Raw genomic sequence first — 22,789 nt, forward strand, 5'->3', positions numbered from 1 at the left:
AGTAACATTTCCAGAACGCCATTTACGATGGCGTGTCTAGTGTTCGGAACCGCCATTATCTCGAATTTTGCAGCTGAAGTACAACTTGGTTTAACGTCGCCTCCATAAGTAAGCATGTTTGATTTTCAGGTGTGCGTGCGTAAGTGGCAGTGTGTATGCCTGCGTGAGTATCGCAAGGTGTTGGATCAGTAAATGTTTTATTTTTCTTATAGCCGAGCACCCGCAAGAATAGCAACAAGTACCATCAGTATCTATTCTACAATAATTGGTATCCTTTTAACATGATGCATACTTTGTGGATCAAATTATTTTACTTACATGATGTAGATATTATGTATTGCGTATTTAGTTCTGACTGCCCAGTATGCAACAACAAGAAGAACGTTGATTTGTCAGTCCGTTTACTACGGTTACAAACACATCACACAATATATTGTCAACAAATTTCACTTTGAGAGTCTACTTCCTGACTCAGAGATACTGAAGTGTACATTGATGCAACGTAATCGCAAGTCTTCCCGCCGAGAATCTCTTTATAAACAAAATTGTCAAGCAAAGCTAATGCAAATCCATGAGTTGAAAAGTTTATTACAATAAAACGTTCGTACAAAACCGTATATACGGTGAACTACAGAAGAAAGTGAGTCAAACATCAGAATAGTGACAGTATAAGAGCATAATGGCGTACCGTTTATTACATAGCCAGGTTACAGGAAATATATGAAAGGTAATATGAAACTACAAAACTAAATCTTGGTATGTTGCCAAGGGTTATGCAACTGGAGGCAGTATTATCGAATGTTTGTAGTTAGTGAGCATTATTCTAAAATGCGCATGAACACAGGAGACTGGGTGAGCAATAGTGATGGAGGTGATGTTTAAGAAGTGGACATTTTTCCTTTGGAAGATGAGTTGATGAAAAAGGAGATGGTTGGTGCGGAGAAAAAAGTACCGCTAAACGTATCATATGTAATATACAAAAGATCAAATTTGAAACAGACATGTTGAAACAGAAGCTATGACTTGCACTTCGCGCTGGAAATGTGAATTTGAATGTAACGCGGCACAGTATGTCCCGCCTGAAAACAGGATTCACTGTTAAAGCTATTTTATTCATGTAGTATGGTTTTGCCACCTATTTCCGGGGGTGCTTTAGCTGGCGTGAATACAAACGGTGCTCGCAACGGGCCATCAAACGAAGATAGGAATAGGTTCACTGAAAGTTGGCTCTAAACAACCGAACTCTGTATGAGAGCATTTTAACATACAGGACAATATATCCGCACGGTGAAACTACAAAAACTAATCCAAATGCAAAAATAATAGGCAAGTCGTAAAAAGGTAACTGCTTTTTGCATTAACCGACCGCCTTCGTCCACGATTCCATATCAGTTTGTTTTACAGCGTAATCGAGAACTGGATTTACTTTTGCCTCACAATACGTGCTTCAATACGATTTCAGTTACAGGTTTCACATAATATTGAATGTCCCGATAAATAGATTCTGATCATTTTTTCATCTTCTGCAAATGATACGGCCAAAATAAAGGATATAAATCATTCGTCAAACCATAAGTAGCACAATCACAACTGAATACTGTTCAGAAGCTTATCTTAACTGTAAGTATATTCCCATGGGTTATAGGTGATACCAATATAAACAGGGAAACATAAATGAAATAGCCACATAGTCTTAACACTTGACTGGATATGCAGCCGCTGTCCTTCCTGCAGCCATCATTTCTGAATGCTTCCTCTTTTGATTCCTACGTTTATTTACAAAATTAAAACAAGAATGGATTATGACTTCTAGTTACATTCATTGAGTCACCATCACATAATACAAGCAATACATAATCAGCTCTTCATAATATTGATAGTCCCTTTTGTTGTAGCCAGATCACACAAAAATTTTGTCGCATCTTGCGCGAAGGGCGCTATATAATGGATGTAACCATTCGTTAGAAAACCCATATAAATCAAGCTTAGATTTGATGCTGTTTGTAGAAGCTTAACGTAACTGGAATGTTATTCCTATTGCTATAATAGGGAAAGCATTATGAATGAAAAAGATGATTCACACTCTGAAAATATTATCACAACTTCAGCAAAAATCTTTCAAATTTTGTTAACTTAGGTATTTATCTCGCGCTACTAACTATTCCGGCAAAAAATTACTGACCAGTTAATTACATATGCGGTGTTCATTTGATGGATTTAATCTGATATGCCATAATATCGCTTCGCTTTACATACAATTGTTAACTAACATGCAGGATATTGCTAATTCGAACTAGATGTTATGATACATGGGAGAGGCAGTTGACATGAACTGTAAGGACTTGCTTCCTTATCCCTGTTCATTCAATTGAAATCACGATATGGTTGAAAGGATGTCAAACGATACTTTATATTTTAACTCATTTACTCATTCACCGAAAGTAATCGCAGAGCATGGAAAGATTATCTGCTGATCTGGGATATAATTTACATTCGTGAAAAGCATATATCTGGCTAAAGAAGAGCCAGATTGACAGTAACGTGCGGATGCTAAGTTGAAATACCTATTGAACAATTTGGCCAGTTTTGTAAGAAAGGCTGCAGATGGACTGAACTAGCTAACTAAACATTTGAGTCTCAAACCTTCTGCTACAGTGTCACGTAAGCATTTGAACGTCGCCGCTTGTTAATCCAACCGAGGATGAAATTAGTCATTTGTAGACGGCCGCTTCTGGCGATAATCCTGTTTGGGCCATGTCATTCTCACGGCAAGCACTCTGCATCACCGCACGCCAAATCTGACTTCTCACCAAGCAGCTCGCTAAGCCGTAATGCAAATCGCGACGAGAAATTCAAACTTGTATTCACACGGACTTCCTCCTGGGAGGACACCTGGGTATGGATGTAACTTTGTTTATAATTTTAACAACCTTCGATTGTCATGCATAGTTTAAATGGTCTCATTCCCGCGATGCCAGGGTCTCCGTAATAAGTGTTTCCACTTTGCTAATTTAGTATGTTACGCATTTCCTAATCCCTCGATGTCTCCTACACTTCCATCACCATTCAGGCGCTGGAGCGAATCATGTTCAAGTTCAAACAGAACGGTATATCAACTTTAATTCCCAACAATCACACTTAAAGCTCATCATACAAAAGCATCTAACGTCAGATGATCAGTCCAAAAGCCGACTGCAGCTTTGATTCTCGTCCAAACTCTTCTTGTATTTCATTTTCTGTGTAGGATAATTTTACATACGTGCTTCATACCTTAACGCGTCCCGAATATTTCACCAGTGATTCGCCGGTTCATACATCGGTATACCACAAACACAATACAGGGACATCCTTCCAGTGATGCTTTCCAATCCTGCCATGTGAACTGTATAGGTCACACCAGGAGCCTTTGCAGCAGGGTGGACAAACAGCTATGGTCTTCCCGCTTGACTGAATAGCATTGATGATGTTTTACATGCGGTGATGGCTTCACCAACCATGAAGTCACGGTCACATGCACAACCGCTGAAGTGTTCTCTTCTATGAACAGCCTGCATTTCAACGACGAAACCGCGGTCTGCCCCAGCATAGGTGTCAGCCGCCGCAACAGCACAAAACGGCCCTTCTTCTTTGTCCAAGTCTTTGATGTCTCCTGTACTTCTCCATAGTCTTGTGGTAGTACAGATAGCGTAGCTTCCATCGATATCAGACACCATACCACAGCTCCAAATAATAATAACATGGAAGTAGACTTAATACCAGACAGGGTGGGGAATAACTATTTTGTAGTCACTTTTAATATTTCTATACCTATAAATGAAAATGCTCATCTATAAGGCAGTGCATTTTGTGTTGCTGTGATCTTCAATGTAAATAAACGGCCTTGTAACTCCTAATGACTCCAGTGTCGAACAATCACATTTCAAGATGTTCTTGATGCTGAGATGAAAAGTGCTCGAAGTTTCTATCGATATAGTCAATTTGATTTTGTCGGTGTGGCAGAATGCCTTCATACCTTGTTTCCGGAGATGTTTATATGAGGTGCGCGTGCCTAATTTCTTTCAAATGCCCGTTCCAGCTGGCCATCGATGTCCAGCTAAATCAATAACCTCAAGTCTGGTAAAGTCCTCTAACATCAATGACGGCGGCAGTTCCCGGTATCAGGTGGAGATTCGTATGACTTCCGGGCAAGTTTGTTTGCTGCTAACATTCGTCTATATTTGTGTCCATGAAGGGACACCGATAGGTAATTTCGACTTATATTTAAGACTTTTAGTCCATTGGCATACATGTACCCGTGAGATACATTTTGCATGGTAATTGTCTGAGATCTAAATATTCAATCCTGTTTGACTTTCTATTGACTCCATCCAGTTTCGTAAAGATATCAGTGAAATGTCAATAGTTTTAAGTTGGCGGAAAGTTGAGCTCAACAATATCATCATAGTTCAATTTGCTGCTGCTAATACTATATAGGTTGCATTTGGAGGTAGGTACTGCGCTGTACCACCAAGATGTCGGTTTGTCATTTTTGCATCACAATAGGACCATTCATGATGGTTACGGTACGAAATGCGCTTCGCAATCTTCGCTATGAACCACAGGCATGGATGATGTTATGTGAATATTGAACCACTGGCTGGGGATCGCAATCGAGGCAGCGGTTTGGGGAGAGAGGAAATGCGTCAACTGCAATCAACTCTGATCGTAGCGGATATTAGATGAATAACACCGGTTATAAGCATTACATTTTCCGCAGATTTGTCAGTCTATCGGCACCCCATAAGATACAATCCGAACGTCACCTCGTCAGACCACGGAGAATATTTCCACTGTTTTCATGCGTAACGCCTGATTTATCTCTGGTCTATGAGTTCCACCCATTTGCAACACATGAACCTCTTTAAATCGAGATTCCGGAAGTCCTCGCATTTGGCTCTCTTTAGGCGAACCCCTACAAGCAACGCTACCATATTCCGCTGGATCTCAAAACGCCATATAAACGGTGTCCATATATATACCGTCTACGCGATCAAACCCGATATTGATTTCTGTCAGACAAGATCGAGTACCAACCGCCCTAATTCAGAAATTCTGTTTCAATAAAGTTGATTCTATTACTTCCTTGTTTTGCCCGCGTCCCGGATATGTAGCGGTATGTTCACGCATTCCATAATGAACTGGCGATAGTCCCTTTGCCCATAACTAATGAAAGGGCGATCCTCTCCAGTTCCCAGCAATCCCAAAACGAGGTATCCTCCTAAACACCCCGTCACGAAAGTCCTCCGAAGAGCAGTAAAGACCAAGCTGCGCAGTGGCACGAACCGCACTGCTGCTCAGATGTTCAGCTGCGTAGCGGCAATTTTTTTCCGCCTTCAGTGAGCCCCTCCTGGATACGTTGATTGTTGTTGAGGATGGTTTCCTTTGTGCGGAGGGCCCCGTACTGGGATTGGTAGCGCCCTGCGGTGGCAATCTTTCGTAGCTGATTGCAGATTAGATCAAGCTTTTGCCCTGTGCTGAGAACCGTTGAAACTTGTTTCAATCAGATGCCACGCTCGGTTTCAAGAAAATATTAATTGAATTTGGGATCTGCTTAAAGTAGATAGATGTTGCCTCGCCAATTCTAACAATGGCAAGAATCTTTACATACACAAGGCCGGAGATGCGTCCAATTGTTTCGAGTCGGAGCAGGGTAGAAAGGCAGGCAAGGAGCAGGCATGACGCACAGCAATAATCTTATCTGAAATCGCCAAAATAAATGCTTAAAACTTCAGCGTAATAGTCCCGCAGCATTTCGTATCGTTTAGGCACCTGGCTTTTATTATTGAAGGAGTAGACTTATTTACGTCATTTGTCAAGTACCTCCGCACCTGAAGTTCACATAGCAGTGGAGAACATTTCGATCATGGTTCATGAAGGTGGAATTCACCTCTTAGCGTATCTTTCACACAAATTGCCCTCATGATCTTGAATTCCGCTCACTTCTCTCGTAACCTTAATTCCATGACTTGCGCATTGGATATTTCTATACGTAGTCTAATGCAATACCCACTATATTCATTCAATCATAGTTTTAGGTGACGACACGGCAATACGCTGATCTCCAGGTATCAGAGCTTTCCGGAACCGCATATATTGACGGCCATATACTTGCAGAGTGGATACAAGGAACTTAAATTGCTTGTCCTGAGATCGGCAGCGCACGGTACTTTATTTTTATAGCAAGGATAAACGCACAGATAATAGGGAGCATATCCAACATCCATGGTATACTGGAGATGTGGTATAAATATACGGCCTGGGCGGCTATGATGACAAAGGTTGATGTTCGCCAGAATCGCACCCGGTAATTTGAAAATACAAGGAAATAGCACATTTACGCCTCGGATACTCGGCATTCGCGTCATCATCCTCATCCCATGATCAAAATTGTTTGTCGTGAGCCATTGCGCCAACAGCTTAACGCAGACGGGTCAGCACGCCTCCTATATGATGTTGATCTTTCTTGATTTGAAAGGCGCGGCATTCGGAAGAAAGATTGTAAAATGGGAAACCGCCGACTCTGCCTTTCCGGCCTGCCATTCACGTGCGTGTTCAGCGTTCGCACCAGGGTGACCTCTTTGAATTTGCTTTTTCACATGTGCAGTCCGTAAGCCATCTTCAGACGATGCTCATGCCTGCCGGTGAACTTACACCCTTCACGAAATTAAAGATTCCACTGGTTTCACAACCATTTAATATAATGGTAAACCTATTTGGATTGAACAGTGAAAGAGAAATACTGCCGCATCACCGTTTCAATTCATTTTCGGTTATCTCGCCATCCACGCCATATAATGAAATTTGATCATCAAAGGACATGCCTGGAATACCAGTCTGCCCTGCCTGGTGAGTACTGTTCCGGCCACAATAAGAAATTCACGGGTTCCCTTTGAGGTCTCTAAAATGAGCGAACGTTAAATCGAATCACCTTCCACAAGCCTTTAGAAACAGGATATCAACAAGTAGTACCAGGGATACCTTTGAGAACGGACTGCACCGGCTACTACCAGGAAACCAGGAAGATGGGGCCAGGAAATCCTTTCGTGCGATATACAAGAACAATGCCCGGAGGAAAATTTATCGGCCCTTAATGTACCGGATTTTAGCGCATGGAGCGGAGAAAGCGAGTTGGCTTAGCCGGAGCCATGTATTCAAAATGGTGTGACACCAGAAATGACCGTATTTGCACCAACAAAACAGAAGGAAAAAAGCTCCGGTGTTTCATAGCGCCACAAGCGAAGACTTAACCCATCGACCAATTGCAGACATGTAACAGAAGTTGATCTTTCCTCCCCGCTTTAGCTTTGTCCAGGTTAGTCATCTCTGGAAAAGAGGATAAACTTGGTAATTTGCTCTCTGAAAGCAACTTCTGAAGCAGCGCCGTTTCGCCGCGTTTTATTGTCGGCCTGCTCTGCCACGTTAAACACGTCCTAGACCAGAGGTGAAGTCGATTCCTTACTATGCTGAGTATATGTTTGTGAATTCATTTAAATTGCACCGCGTTCCTGAAACATGTTCGTACTCTGTTGCATGGGAAGCTGATCTTTACTAGAAACGTACGTATTCTCGAAGAATATCATTGAAACACAACATATAAAATGGCTCAATCGACCTCTTACATGTCATCACTTCAGGCTGATGTAAACGTCCCCTACATACATGCACATTAGTATACAATCCTTTAAGCCTTCCCAGAAATTTACATGTAAACCAGCTGTTGACGTAATTCATCGGCAAACCAAACCGTCCACCTTCCACATGCAAGCCTCCTTTACCGAATGCTTCATTGCTGATACCATCAAATGGGATCCGCCGTAGTTCGGGCTGTGGGAACTGACCTTCAGCAACCTGCTTTTGTAAGAGGCATCTAACGGGATCAACAAAATAAAATTACATGCTTCAGAATCCCAGATGCGTAGATCAGTGCTCATGATGTTGATCACTGGATCATCTTGTCCAGACTGATTTTTACGAAATGAAGGCTATGGATTTGCTGGCTGCGGCGTTAAAGAATAAAGCTTAAACAAACGTTCACCTGACCAAATATGACAATACGCGAAGTCAAGAACCGATGCTTTGCTTTCCATTAACGCCCAAACGTTTCACAAGGGCAGCATGCAAATCAATCGATCTGTGGGATGCGCAGGCTGGGTTGGGATGACCCATTATTCTGGCGAAACGGCTCCTGATACGCGCCGAATAAAAATGTCATCTGCCCGGTTACCAGTTTCGCTGAGTTCGACTAACTCTACAGGCGAATTTGTTAATATTTTTGTCAGCATCATGGCATATTTAAGTAGTGGGTAACTGGTTAAAGTGATTCGCCGCTCACGCCCGGACCGTGTATAGTATGGGACTAAGGGTATGAGGACACGAATTCCAGCATGTAATCTTCCATAAGATGAGGTAGCCTCCTTGAATTTATCAAAAACATAACAATGAAACCGAATTCAAATATAATGTTGAATAAATAAATAATATTGAATAAACAATACCAATCACCGTCACTTCCTCCCTCTCGAGTCGCAGACCAGTAACGCTTACTTTATAGATTTCCAGTAGGTAGGCCTTAGAAACGTCTGGCATTGCGGGAAACAGGGCGTACGTCTCGAGCCACCGGCAGCCGTCCAACAACCGAATACCTAAAGACCCAATTTGAATAATTGCATTTCATTTGGCAGGCGCGGACGTCGGAGAGAAATAAAATCAACGGAAACCATCGTTCCGATTATAGCCCATCTGCAACTCAAATACGAAAGCCAATCATTGGTTCATTCATTTCCTTAACTACCCACGCCCCATTCCCATTACTATGTTTTAGATAACAACCACCATCCCTCGTTCCGTGAGCTTTGGATGGAATTCAATTGTTGATTGCGCCACCAATGCCGGTCCCGAGGGCTCATGCCCAACGAAAACGACACCACAAAACGTCGCGCATAAAACGCACCAAAAATGCCAATACAACGCATTGCTTCATTTACACGCAAAACGAACGCAGCAACCGTGAAGGTTACAGCGTTTTATAACCGCCATCATAGCCTGCGCCAAAACATGAAAGGCCATTCACCAACAGACACCGACCCAGTTAAAGTCCATTATGCATAGCGAGACGAGTAACGCAAAGACCGGCCCTAAAACAAAGTCACTGTTATGGCTTATTGCCAAAGGATGGTGTAAACTATATAACCTGTGACTGTAAGTTCTGTTCAGCAGGAGTACTGGCGACGCCTGTTACGAATCCACGAGAGTGGAGGACCAAGGCTTATACGGCAAGGTTCGTTTATTTACACTGTGCAAACGCACTCGCCGACTCGAAATATTTGGAATGATACCATCCTGTGGCGTCGATCGCCATGGATTATATGGAATATGCTATACTTTCTGGATGGCATTACAATTAGCAGGTGGGAAATAAAGAAATTGTAAAGCCAAACATGTATATATAAAGGCTTGCTTAGATGTATCGCAGAAAGCAGCACCGTTGCCACTTAGATTTATGGGCCTATTTAAACATTAGCAGTATAGCTGTATATTAGGTTTGCTTATTCCGCTTCCAGTCAGTTTATGATTCATATGCGTTATCCCATACAAACGGACGACGCCATCAGCCACCGCAAAGACTTTGTTACGACCGAAGTTTCAAATACGCGGAGGTGGATTCTCCCCGATGTCAGTCCTCAATGGGTAGAAGCCTCGATTCAGGAGCGCAACAAATCTGTAGCGTAAAGATAAATACGGAAGTTGGGTGTCCTCATACCCTTAGTTTGCATACTACCTCAGTCGATTCTCATTGCAGTCGTACTGTGGTGTCCCCGCTGATATTGCCGGAATATTGCTAAAAAGCGGCGTAAAACTATATTCACTACCTATAAACATATTAACACCTGTTGACTAATAATAAAACAATAAATGATTTCTTTAATAGAAATATACGGATTTAATATAACTACAGGCGCCAATGGCCGTTTGAGCCACGCGAATAAACAATCAAACGGTGAATCATATTTCACCGCAGTTTCTTCTCAACGAAATGGGTAATAAAGGCGGTGGTTATACTCGAATGGTTAAAAGAGATAGCGAGAGCATCGCATCACTGGATTTATCGTAATGTAGACACTCATTAGAGGATACATCGATGATATCCGACATCCGTCAATACGGAAATATGCCATGGTGTCTGTGTGAGTTTGGTCTGTCAGCTATTTGAAGCTTTTTAAACTGAGGAATCGGTTTTTCCGTCATTCCTGTCTGAGCATTTCCCCTGTAAATTTGGTTAAGCGGAGTGGAACATAATGATGAGTAGAAATATACAGAAATCACTTTATTTCGATGAAAATAGTTTAATATATTATATTCAGTATATGACGCTGATTGCCACGGTATCGGTATAGGTATAATATTACCGTTACAATCACATGTATCATCATCAGCTGCTTCTATTGTAATTCATCCTCGGTGCTTTATCTAATCATCTATCGACTTGAGTTCATTGAGAATGTTAAAACGGTATAATAATTCGAATACCGAAGCCACCGGCAACGGAAATAATAATATCATCGACGCAGCAATCAGTTTGAACAATTATATCAATTGAGGTCGAGGATTACGGAAATATGCTCGATAACACGTTCACAGTGCCGAGCCTTGGCGAGGCACTGAACATTATTCTTTAACGAGGCATTACTTCCCGTACCGTACCCCGTTGGTTATTCGCATAATACCCATAATGTAATTTGTGAAGAAACTACAAAATAAACAACGCTGGGAGATAGTAATTTTAATGATTCGGTATTCACATGCGCATTAAACCCAAACTTCTCCATGCGGCACGATAACTACGCTATGGGAAATAGTACATCATAAAATCGCTTTTAAAATAAATGGCAACAAATTATTCGGAATAATTAAAGACGAGCACAATATGTGATAAAAATGATCTTTAAATAATATATCATTGAACTTTTACTGTAAGAGCCAAACATTTATCTGATCAAGTCAGTGCGACGGAACATCGTTCATTCACGACTGACGTAAAGTTTTCTAGTGACGGTGACGGTGCTGTTCAATATTCGGCAAAACCTGTCAATTTGGGGAAAGTCAACGGTTAAAAGTTGGGAATTTAAAAGACAACCATCCCAATGAAATTACGCCCGTAAAGCGCCGTCAAGAAACTCAACAAGTTTGAAGATTTCAACAACATTTTGTTCTGTGGAAGGCGTGCCGCTACCTTCGTCTTAGTAGAGTACAGTAGCAAGAAGGATAACTCTAGTCGGAATCCGAGTCTGGCGAAATTCACACCCTGTACGGCCCTGACGAACCTCTCAGATTAGATTAGAATGCATGGATATAAAAGTCAGTACCCAGCAACATTTAGCACTGATTCCGGTAAGAAAGGAGCTGTTTTCTGGTTCGAGCGGCATGATTTTACTTTACGGTTACACTTTCAGATAAATATTCCGGTCGGTATCTGCTGTTTTCCTCGGGACCCAGCTTCAACAATAGCTCTGGAATTCAAGGGCAAAATTTAGTCAATTTTCCCATTTAATGTCATTGAATTAGATAAGTGACCTTGATCGCTATTAGGCCCAACGGGTGGCCGTTTCATTTACGCGGAACAATGCAAACGATTAATATTTGGTGGTATGAAAAGATTACATATAATTAAAGATTATTGAGAAACGGAAGTTTGTTCAAATAATTTGAAGAAAAATATTCATATTTTAACCTTTAAAGTTTTCTTTTTTTAGATTCAGAATGGATTGGCATTAATGTCAATTTATCAATGAATCGGTGAAACTTCTGAATAAACGAGTGTGTGAGTGCTGTTCAACCCGTTAAAAAATGTACAAATATATGATCAACCAATCAACGCCGAGACTTACTAATTGCACACTGCGTAAAATATCAAAAAAGTATATAAGGATTCTCGCATTCGTATGGGTAATATTAGTATTTATCATCCAAAACTGGCTCCCATTGGCAGTACTTAGATATCGCTTGTGTGAGATCAAATGCTAAGGATGTAATAAAGCTGATGACGTCACAATATTTTGAGGACCTCACTCGGCTGAATGGCAGTTTTAGAATTCAGATAAATTATCTTTACTGAGAATCGATGAAGAATGATTTGGGATGATAGAATTCCTCACTTTCGTGTCTTCTGATATCAAATATTATACACTCCGCGAATTAAACACCCATAAAAAGTCCCAGCGTAGGCTGTTGAGGTTGATACTTGGCAGATGTGTGTGTCCAAGTGTATCATTTGGTAAACGCTGTATGCAGATATAATGACATACGTTATTATTCGGATATAACCACCACCAATGTGGAAGATAGCCAAATAAGAAATATTATGAATTTAGATTTTTAGACGCATTACATATATCCTTATATTTATCTCATCAAGGCGAAAGTGTTGATTTCCTCGCAAGTGATTCTGAACAACTTCAGTATGTCAGAAAATGTAAACGAAATACGAACGAATTGGGTCTCATAACAGGGTGTTATCGGGAATTGCATCAGCAGTTACACCCCGTTGGGTTGAATGCCGCGGATTCGAAACCACACCCCTCAGCGCTGCACCAATCGCCAGCATGTTCATTGTCAAACGCATTCAGCCAACGCGGCCTTCCGCGAGAATCGGTCCTCGGCCCGGGGATGTAGTAAATCAATCAAGACGAGATGTAGAGAATCTCATATACATGTATATAGTCCGTCTTATTGAATATGATATAATACGTCCTGATCTCGGTTTAAAACTGACGCACACATCTTGAGTCATAATCGTAGGCATACATACACCTACCAACCGTAGGTACACACATCTTGAACCAACTGCACATTGCCGTAACCTGCGAGCTCTTGATAATTTACACTGCAGAGCATTACAGCCGAGATGCTACTGTAATTTACTGAGATCAGGTTTCAAGTTCAAACTTAAAAACGTCAATTGTGTCAGAGCTTTTAATATGTGCCTGAACCCTTGCCTGGACCAGAATAAACAAGCCGTGAGGAGGCCATAAACGCATGTAGAGATCTGTCTGTGCGGTCTTGAATAACGCATGGCCCGCCTTTGGAATCCCCCACCAAATATGTGCAGTGGAATCAAACATAATTTAGGGCTCCCTTTGCCCGTATAGCCTTTTTCCTATTGTAATCGTTCGGATTATTATTATTAGAGCTTACTATTATTCCGCCGATTTTTAACTCCTCAAAACCAATGCTCTAGATCGCTGGCAAAAATCACGCAGATGCACCGAGGTGTAGATATTCTCCTTAAAAATCCCAGGTTCCTTGGCCAGATAGCAAGGGGAAATAATCCAAAATTCAATTCCAAAATTGCAACGTTTGACGCAGCAAATATCTCAAGAATCCAATTATTGTTCCAACACTTCCAAATTTCTTATGCAGATGCACAAACGAATTCCATTTTGCCCTGGACGGATTCAAGTCCTTCCAAACGTACCAGATTTGGCAGTTATTTTGTTTTCAGTTTTTGGCCATTGCTGTTTCTCCAGCACTTTTCTGAGTAGTTTGCTCCACAAAGAGTGCCAGTATGGGTAGATGATGTCCCAGATTTGATGGTGAATGACCCATTTTGCTTTGAACGTAGACCAAAGAAAAAACTGAGATACAGCCTTTTAAAGAAGGAACTACTTTTCCTCCGAACTAGTTAAAAAGGCGCGCATGACCGACGTGCTGCGGTATTGTTATTTTGGAAGATCCGATCGCCTGTCAAAACATGTGTTCTGGCTCTGTTTTGGACGACGATATCCTAGCCCTCATATATACAATAGATAGAAAGTATTAATAGCTATGAGACCTCTATCGCTTGCTCGTAACTATATTTGTATCTTTTGCTTCAGAACATTGTTCTACTCTTACGGCTGTCCCTACTCTTAATAACCATGATGTTTGCAGTTATTGTTGTATTAAATGTGTTAAACCGACTTGCTGCTCGGTTCTGTTCCCATAAGGCATTAGTGAGTCCGAGACCAGACTCACATTTAATGACAGCTTCAGTGCAGTGTTTGTTTGCATCACGGTGATATAGCAATTCATTTCATGGGGATCTTTAGGTAATTTTCACCGAAACGCTCAGTTTCTATTTTCACATAGAATATGGAAAGTCACCATACTGGTTTCTCTCACATTGAGATCGCAGCCATCTCAAAAATGGTCATGATTAATTTAGACTTTGAATCTTAACTATACCGCATTGGCTTGGGTAAGATTGTTTAGTGGAACTGTAAGCCAGATCGTCAACGTCACACTAAGATTGGGATCTTAGGGGTTTACGATTGAATAGGGCTAAGATCGGTTGTAGGAACGGCACCATGTCTTTCCAGCTGTAGCCTCTGAATTCGATGGACGTTTATTCGATTACGTCGGATTTGTTACAGTGTTTCCATACGAGGGACGTGATAACTCGTCTACTTATACTAAACATATTTTCACAGTTTTCTAGCTGCGTATCCTCGTTCTTCGAATGCAATTCATCTACTTTGTGACAGGATTTTCTTGATTATCTCCCTTGGTCAAAATGCCATTTCTATAGTGATCTCCCACTCAGATACCATGTCGTAGTTCAACAAAAAAATGACAACAGCATCAATCTTACAATGTTTAGTTCCGGTATCAAGATACCAATAACTTTGTTCTCCTTTGTAGCAATATATCATTTTTAGTTCACAGAGGCGGCTGTATGGAAGAAACTATACACGCAAAGCTACAACTGATGATACGTTCAAGCTATAGGACAGGATATTTTGCAACTACCCATGAGTTAACTCTGTTTAAACATTGTTTTCGTTAGCATCACAGTTTTGCAACGAATGAGAACAGCCACAACCGGGATTCATCTCTCGAATTTGAACCCATGATCATGGCTTCCTGACAAAACAATGAGACGGATAGTATTGCCTATGATCCACATGTCCACCCGCTAACCCACGTTAACACATAAACTGAAGGCACGACACTTTCAACTTCCTTGTGCGTTACAACGACTCAAGGTATTTATAACCAGACATCGCATCTCACCGACACAGCGCAAATCAAGTCTAAACCGTTATTTGAATGTCTGCTTGGTGTTTTAAATAACTGATTGAAACATAGAGTATGCATGTACCACAATTTGTAGTGTGATAAGACACAAAAATTGTAGCCTTGTTCCAAGGTTGTACTGAATGATAGGCCCATGTATGGTAATTCTATCCTTTCCAGAAAAGTCTAGATAAGGCGTTGAGGACGCCTCCGTCTGGTATTTATATTTTTTTGTAGAAAGTATCGCTTAACTTAACTCTTTCCATCACGACGAAAATTTTTCACTTCTGCACACATATCTTAAGGACGTGAGAACACGTCCAGTCATCTACAACCCTTTGCATACGACCAGGGTGCCGTTCCACTAACCGATCTTATCTAAGATCAATCTTAGCAAGTTAACGCCTAATTTTACATAATCGCCTTTAGCTAAAAAGTTACACCGTTCCACTAACCGATCTTAGGCCCGATCAGTAGCGGTCCGACTTCCTACGATCCGATCAAGCTTAGATCCGAGACTCTTTTCGTGCGAGAGGCACATTGTTTTAAGGAATGGAGAGTTACGAGGATATTACCCTACTTAAAATTACATTCAAAGTATTGCAGAATATTTCTGTTATCAAAGTTATATGTCAAAATGACAAAATGAAACCTTTAATTTGAAGTTGGTACACATCGCTCCATTCCTGAAAAGTAATGGAGCGAGCAGACAATGGAATGACGTCACAAATGTAATTTAATCTTGAATCACACGCGGCTTGCCTTTAGAATCCCCCACCAAATATGCGCAGTGAAATCAAACATATTTGTATCTTTTGCTTCAGAACATTGTTCACTTTCGGCTGTCGTTATTCTTAACCATGACGTTGCAATATTGTTGTACAAATGTGTCACACCGACTCGCTTCGGTTGTGTTCCCATGACGACAGTGGTCAGACTGGCCTGACATTTGTAAGGCTTCGTTGCTGCAGCGTGTTTACATCACAGAAATATACAAATTCATTTCATGGGGATTTTAGGGGACGCTCACGGTGAAATGCTCGCTCTTATTTTTCACATAGAATAGGAAAGCAACCATTTTGGTTTCTCTACGATTGATTTTAGCTATCCTAAGTTGGTCATGAGCCACTTAGACTTTGAATCTTAACTTTACGATTGACTTAGGTAAGATTGGTTAGTGGAACGGTATGCCGATCGTAACGTCACGCTAAGATTGGGATTTTAGGGGTTTACGATTGGCATAGGTCTAAGATCGGTTAGTGGAACGGCACCCAGATGTTTCCAGTTGTAGCCTCTCAATTCGATGGACGTTTATTCGATTACGTCGGATTTTTACAGTGTTTCCATACGAGGGACGTGATAACTCATCTACTCATACAAAACATATTTCACAGTTTTCAGCCGCCAGATCCTCGTTCTTCGAATGCAATTCATGTACCTTGTAACAGTGTAATTTTTAGGATTTTCTTGATTATCTCCCTTGGTCAAAACTACGTGCTATATGACCTTGACATTCGGTCACCATACAGCGTTAAATGGCTGGTCGTGGAAAATCGTATCAGACTGCAAGCCAAGCTCTATCTGCCATTTGTGATGGTGAGAGGAGCTGGTACAACGTTTGACGTTTCATTGTTAGCAATTCTCTTTGACTTGTGGCTGTTTTTATAGTTGTTACCACAGGTAACGCTCGTTTCATCGTTCTTTGGATGTCATGACCCTATAATCCTAAGTGATGACATAACTCTACTAAATTGTGGTTGTTCTTCCACCGTAGTGTAGTCACTGGATTGAAAGAAATTGTCACAATTACCACACTGATGTGTAAGTTCAATAATGTTTCTCCTTTTAGAAAAAACCTGCATTTCATATATTTTGTGTTAAAGACGACCTACTCTTGTCTCTATTAGTCTGAAATAGTTTAATGAAAGTGAATAAAGATGTTTAGAAAACAATTCAGTTCATATGGATTTGGATGTTATGTTAGTCATGAATGGTCCATGTCAACCGTTGCAACCATGGAGACGTGATTTCACGTCCCTCGTATGTAAGTGTCATGTTGCTCAAAAGCAGTCTCGTATTGAAGGGTTGTGAGCCCTCAGACGTGCTATCCCGTCCTTCAAATGGAAAGAGTTAAACTATTATTTCCTAAGAGACTTTGTCAGTCTACTAAAATTGCATAATGGGACTCCTAAACTTTCTCAAGTGCGATCTGGGGCCGAGCTAGCATACCTAAACACAGCCAACGATCTATATCGCTGGTTATTGTGAGCTATTGTATTCCTTTCGTGAAGGTTAGCAGACCGAAGCAAATGCAGGTGGCTTCTTTGTAACACGTTGTGTCATGTTACCGCTACCGACGTGAACTTACGGCCTGCATGGAGCATGGGGCTTGACGAGGCGTGTCCGGGGAGACAAACATGGCGGATAACAGCAGGGCCACAGACACAGGGGTTTCAATATGCTGGGAAAAACCTGTATAAGAGATGACTGGCATCTTGCAATGTTCGTTCTCATGTAATCACATTTAGTTAAGCACAAGTTTGTAAAGAACCTGTTTCACTGATAAGCGATATGGATGCGCCATTTTGTGTGTATGTGGGTGGGGGTGGGTGCTGGGGGATGGGGGTATTGGCTTGAACCGTTGTAGTCTTTTGTCATACAGTCTTATGGAGATATGTTTGTACTAATGAATTTTCGTTTGTAAACTTGAATTACGTGGAGCAGTTTCACTGTTTTTAAACGATATCAGATCATCGATATAGCCAAAGCCTATGTTAACCCTCTTGGCCAGAATCCCTTGTTTTGATTTTGTCAGGCCACGTAGACGAAATTCCGAATCATATGCATGAAACTGGAAGGGAGCATAGCTTGTGTCCATGGGAATTCTGACTTCCTGCCTAAATGTGTTATCCCCAAATTTTGAATAGATGGTATCAATGAGGAAGTCCAGCATTTCACATATTATCTATTTTAACATAACATGCTTTTATTTTTAAATTCATCTGTGGTCAGCGCGATTGGTAACAAAAGCCTAAAAAATCAAGAAATGATTTTTCCCTTTATTTGTTTGTTGTTGGGGATAGTTGATTGATCAGATGTTAAACATCCTGAAATTACGAACATTCAAGCCTTTGCGTCAAAACCCGACGCATGGTGTAGACAGTTTCTTTTCTGAATTAAAAAACATGCCTTATATGTGGCACTCTTTTGTATTTATCAGACAAATAATATTGGGATGCTTCTAATAATGGCTAGGTTGCTTGACGTCTTTTCTGAGGTGGGAACTATTTAAGTATGGCAGCAAGACCTTCGATGATCACTTGGAGAGACGGAATTCCAATTCTGTTTCCTCTTTTTCAGTTTGTGTGTTTTCAAATGACAACATAAAGCATTGACTTAACCCAGTCCAAAACATAGTCACCAAGTTCATCGTCTCTCACAAATGGGCTACTTTGCTGTCTTGATGTTCACGGTGATTAATGCCACGATCGCGATTTTTGCCCTTACATGGCGATGTGTGTGTGTGTGTGTGTGCGTGTGTGCGTGTTTGCATGTTTGGTTATGTGTATGTGTGTGTCTTCATGCAATGCTATTTCTATAGTAATCTCCCACTCAGATACCATGTCGTAGTTCAACATACCCCACTCAGGCACAATTTATTGGCTCCTAGCCGACCAGTCCCTTTTCCATAACAAAATGACAACAGCATCAATCTTACAATGTTTTAGTTCCGGGATCAAGACACCAATCCTTTGCTCTCCTTGTAACAATATATCATTTAGTTCATTTAGTTGGCTTCCTGACAAGACAATGAGACGGATAGTATTGCCTATGATCCACATGTCCACCCGCTAACCCACGTTACAGTCAGTTTATAGACTTCGGTTAATGTACATGTACTAGGTCAAGCAGTGTTTTGCCATTCTGAAGATCTTGCATTAATGGTTAATAAATCTGTTTATTTCACAACGTCAACGCCAGAGAATATTCATGACATAATAAATGTTAAAGTCAAAATAATGACACTATACATGTTCATGTATCAGGATGTGGTGTAACTACGTACACTGTCATATCACGTAAACACAGATATGCCACCCTACATGTTAAATTTCGGACTGTACTTTGGGCGCTGATACAAAGGTTTTTCAGTTTGTTTGGTCCAGAATTTCAGTGTATTAGGAAACAGCCACACAGAACTTTCATCTGAGAAATTACATTGTCACAGTTATACTTTTATGCTGTAAGCACCAGTTCAACCTTCGCTGCCTGTTTGTTCAGGTTTCATGATCGGTGATGGAATTCCTCGACTTTTCTGCCAACCCATTGCATGCAGCTCAATTCTAAGTGCATCCCAAACGTGCTCTATTGGATTAAGGTCAGGGGACCTCGATGGCCAGTCCATGACGTTGATTCCAGCGTTTTGAAGGAAATTTCGTGTCAACATCGAGGTATGCGGCCGAACATTATCATGCTGGAACTGTAGACCTGGGCCATGAGCCGCCATGAAAGGAACGAGTTCAGGGGTGAGCACCTGGTCGCGGTAAGCAGCAGCTGTGAGGTTTCCACGGATGACCAGAAGTCGGGAACGGTTGTTCCCACAGAAAGCACCCCACACCATGCAACTTCCGCCCCCGAATATGTCGACTTCCTGTACACAACATTGGGCATACCGTTCAAGACGTCGTCTCCAGACTCTATGCCTGCCGTCCGCGAATCTGAGGATAAACCTGGATTCAGCGCTAAAGACGACTCGATTCCGGTCTCTCTGGGTCCATCGGAGGTGACGTTGGGCCCACAGCAGACGTTGACGTTGATGAAACGGCGTCAATATTGGCCCACGATATTGACGTCGAGAATGGAGATTGGCAGCCCGCAACCGATTTCGAATGGTCTGTGAGGACAGTCGACCTCTAAACATCTCAGCCCTGGTTCGTGTAGCCGGCAGAAATCTACCACGTAGGTGACGTAGGACGATTTGACGGTCTTCTGCTCGTGACGTCACACGTTGACGACCCGACCTTCGGCGATCAGTAGTGGTGCCAGTTTATTGTATACGACCTCGCAAGTCATACACAGTACGACGGCTGCATCCCATTGCTCTTGCGGCGTCAATAACTGATCTTCCCGCTTGCAACATGCCAACGGCACGTTCACGTTGCACATTTGACAATCGTGGCATTTCAAGTACCGTTAGAACTGTGGTTTAAAAGTGTTTTTTTCAATTCTTGAGGCCAATGCAAACACGTGCACATGACGAATGGATGGGTTTGATTGGGTTTTGCTAACGTTTTTCTAGAGTCGAAAGATAGGGATCCCATTTCGGATACATAGATGTATCATCAGAGAAAAATTATTCATTATTTTTCAAATTACATTTTGTGAAGTTTCTTTTTTGACTCAGTATATATATGCCTGCCCGTTCTCTCTGCTCCCAGAATCAAGATCTTCTCTCAGTTCCCCAAACACTTTGGCCATAGGTCATTCAAATTTGCAGCACCAACCCTGTGGAACAGTCTTAAAAGCATTCAAATCGGGACACAAAACCTTCCTCTTCTAACAAGACTACAACCTACAACAGTATTCTCATGGTCATTTTGACGAACTGTCATATCTTCCTCATCAACTCTAGTGACTCTTTTTGTATGTAGCACCTTTCAGCATGCTCTGGATGGACTATGGCGCACAAGAAATATCCATTTATTATTATTATTCCTGGGGAGGTAACGTCAATATGCTTCACTTGTGAAGAGTACGCCGTCAGGGTACGCCGTGATTCTTCACTTGTGTTACGATCATTACAAAAGGTTTCTTAGTCTATATTAGGAGTGCACTTGTCTCTGTCGTTTAAGCCATCGATATTCGCTGTTTACTATTCATGTACAAGTGCCTGATTAGTGTGGGGGCGGTTTTTTCTCTATTGGATGGCTTTGATTGATTGCATGCGTTTGATTGAAAAAAAGATACAAGTAAAACCATTTCGCGAGAAAAATGAAAAATAGAACCTCATGTATGCCACCAAATGTGATATACATGAAAGTCGGTGTTCCAATCCACCTGTCGTGAAAAAAGGTGATATGACCTAACATAATCTTTTACATTAACCCTAGACACTCCGAGGGCTAAAACATTCCACTGTGGATAAATGTGTCAGTGTCCTAACCAAATAGGTTTGGAATCACCAATATGCAATAAAGTAGTTTGTGGACGGCATTGACGAAATATATATATATATATACAATAAAGTAGTTTGTGGACGGCATTGACGAAATATACATATATACAATAAAGTAGTATGTGGACGGCATTGACGAAAGATATATATAAACTCAGTAGGTCGAGCTTACGGTTGTCTCAATATAAAAGTTAGGTCACAATGTATTCGTTGTTTATTCATTATTGTATCCTGTGTCGATTTTGGGACAGGTAAACATATTAACAAATTGACATATCTTGTTTTTAAACTGAGCTAAAATCAATCTTCACTTGTACACGCATTTGCCATGTTAGTCTCTGCAATGATTAGGTTGACTGGATTCCTAAGAATACTTTGGACGACATCAAGTCGCGTGTGAGTACACCTTCCTGCTTCACCCAGGCATTATATGACTGATACATGCTCTGAAGCAGAACAGCTCAAAGCAACACAGCAACAAAGGCACGTCTTTTGAATGCGATGTTTGTACTGAAATGATAATTGCATGTCACGCTAAATTGATAATTCCAACGTCTCCAACACACTGATACATATAATTACCACCCAGTCTCTTTGTAGTTCTTCGGTGTTCCTTGATTCTTGGTGCGTGAACACAATATACGTTTTAGTGTTGAACCTCGACAGGCTAACAGTGTCGGCTCCCTCACAGTTACACCGTGTTACTGAATGACGTTACTCCCAACTCATTGACATATATATATATATGTATATCTCAAATGGAGAGAAATCTTACCTTTCCTGCTTACACTGTTTCCTTCCCAGACGTCCGTATCTTCACACAAGTGCACAATACCACGCAGCGCAGAATCGTCACGTGGTTGATTGGATAAAGTTACTAAGTATGCTATACCTCATTCGACCCCGAGGACGTCGGGTATCGCTTCTAAGGAAGCAGACATCGTAAGATACACGACAGCCTGGTTGACAAAGCGTTACAGCATACGCTAAGGCAAGGGTAATTGCAACACAAAAAGAAAATCATTCTCCTGAACAAACTGTGCAATGATAACGTTACGCACCCATATACCGACAACAGAGTTAACATTATAGTCCGTATCATCAGGGCTCGACAGCAGAATAAGCAAATATATTTGTTAACAGTAAACGTATTATAACGGCTCATGAGCCTAAGTTCCTGAATTAGGAAAATTTAACGGCGTAATAAAGGCTCACTTGCCAACTCTACCATACAAAATACAGGCCGACCCGACATGGGATGATCCATTCACCACGAGCATCACACGCCAAGTCAGAAGTACAATCTGAAAGTAGAAACGATATTATTTAGCTTAAAGGCAAACAATTATAAACTTTGTAATGATAGTAACACCGCCATGCATGATGATAAGCGAGAGAGGAGACCTACTGTCACGGCCCTTATATGTACACCTAATTCACCAGCAGTGATTACCTTCCTTTACCATTGCATACCACTACGGAGTAAGTAGATATTCACAATGCATTCATTTCATTTTAATTTCA

At 41.3% G+C, this 22,789-nt stretch overlaps 1 protein-coding gene and 1 long non-coding RNA gene across 4 annotated transcripts in view; both read right to left on the reverse strand.

The window, feature by feature from the left end:
* The window catches only part of LOC124263026 (heparanase-like), a 197,915-nt gene that overhangs the window by 61,215 nt on the left and 113,911 nt on the right, over positions 1-22,789 (reverse strand). The window lies entirely within an intron of this gene.
* LOC124263036 lies at positions 11,205-15,984 on the reverse strand. Its single transcript, XR_006894752.1, has 3 exons — positions 15,974-15,984; positions 13,263-13,267; positions 11,205-11,324 (listed from the first exon to the last, which is right to left on the reverse strand). It is a non-coding gene; the product is annotated as an uncharacterized LOC124263036 (long non-coding RNA).

The sequence above is a fragment of the Haliotis rubra genome, unplaced genomic scaffold (assembly GCF_003918875.1).
Source record: "Haliotis rubra isolate DU_JTF1 unplaced genomic scaffold, ASM391887v1 Scf866, whole genome shotgun sequence".
Taxonomy (NCBI): Eukaryota; Metazoa; Mollusca; class Gastropoda; order Lepetellida; family Haliotidae; genus Haliotis; species Haliotis rubra.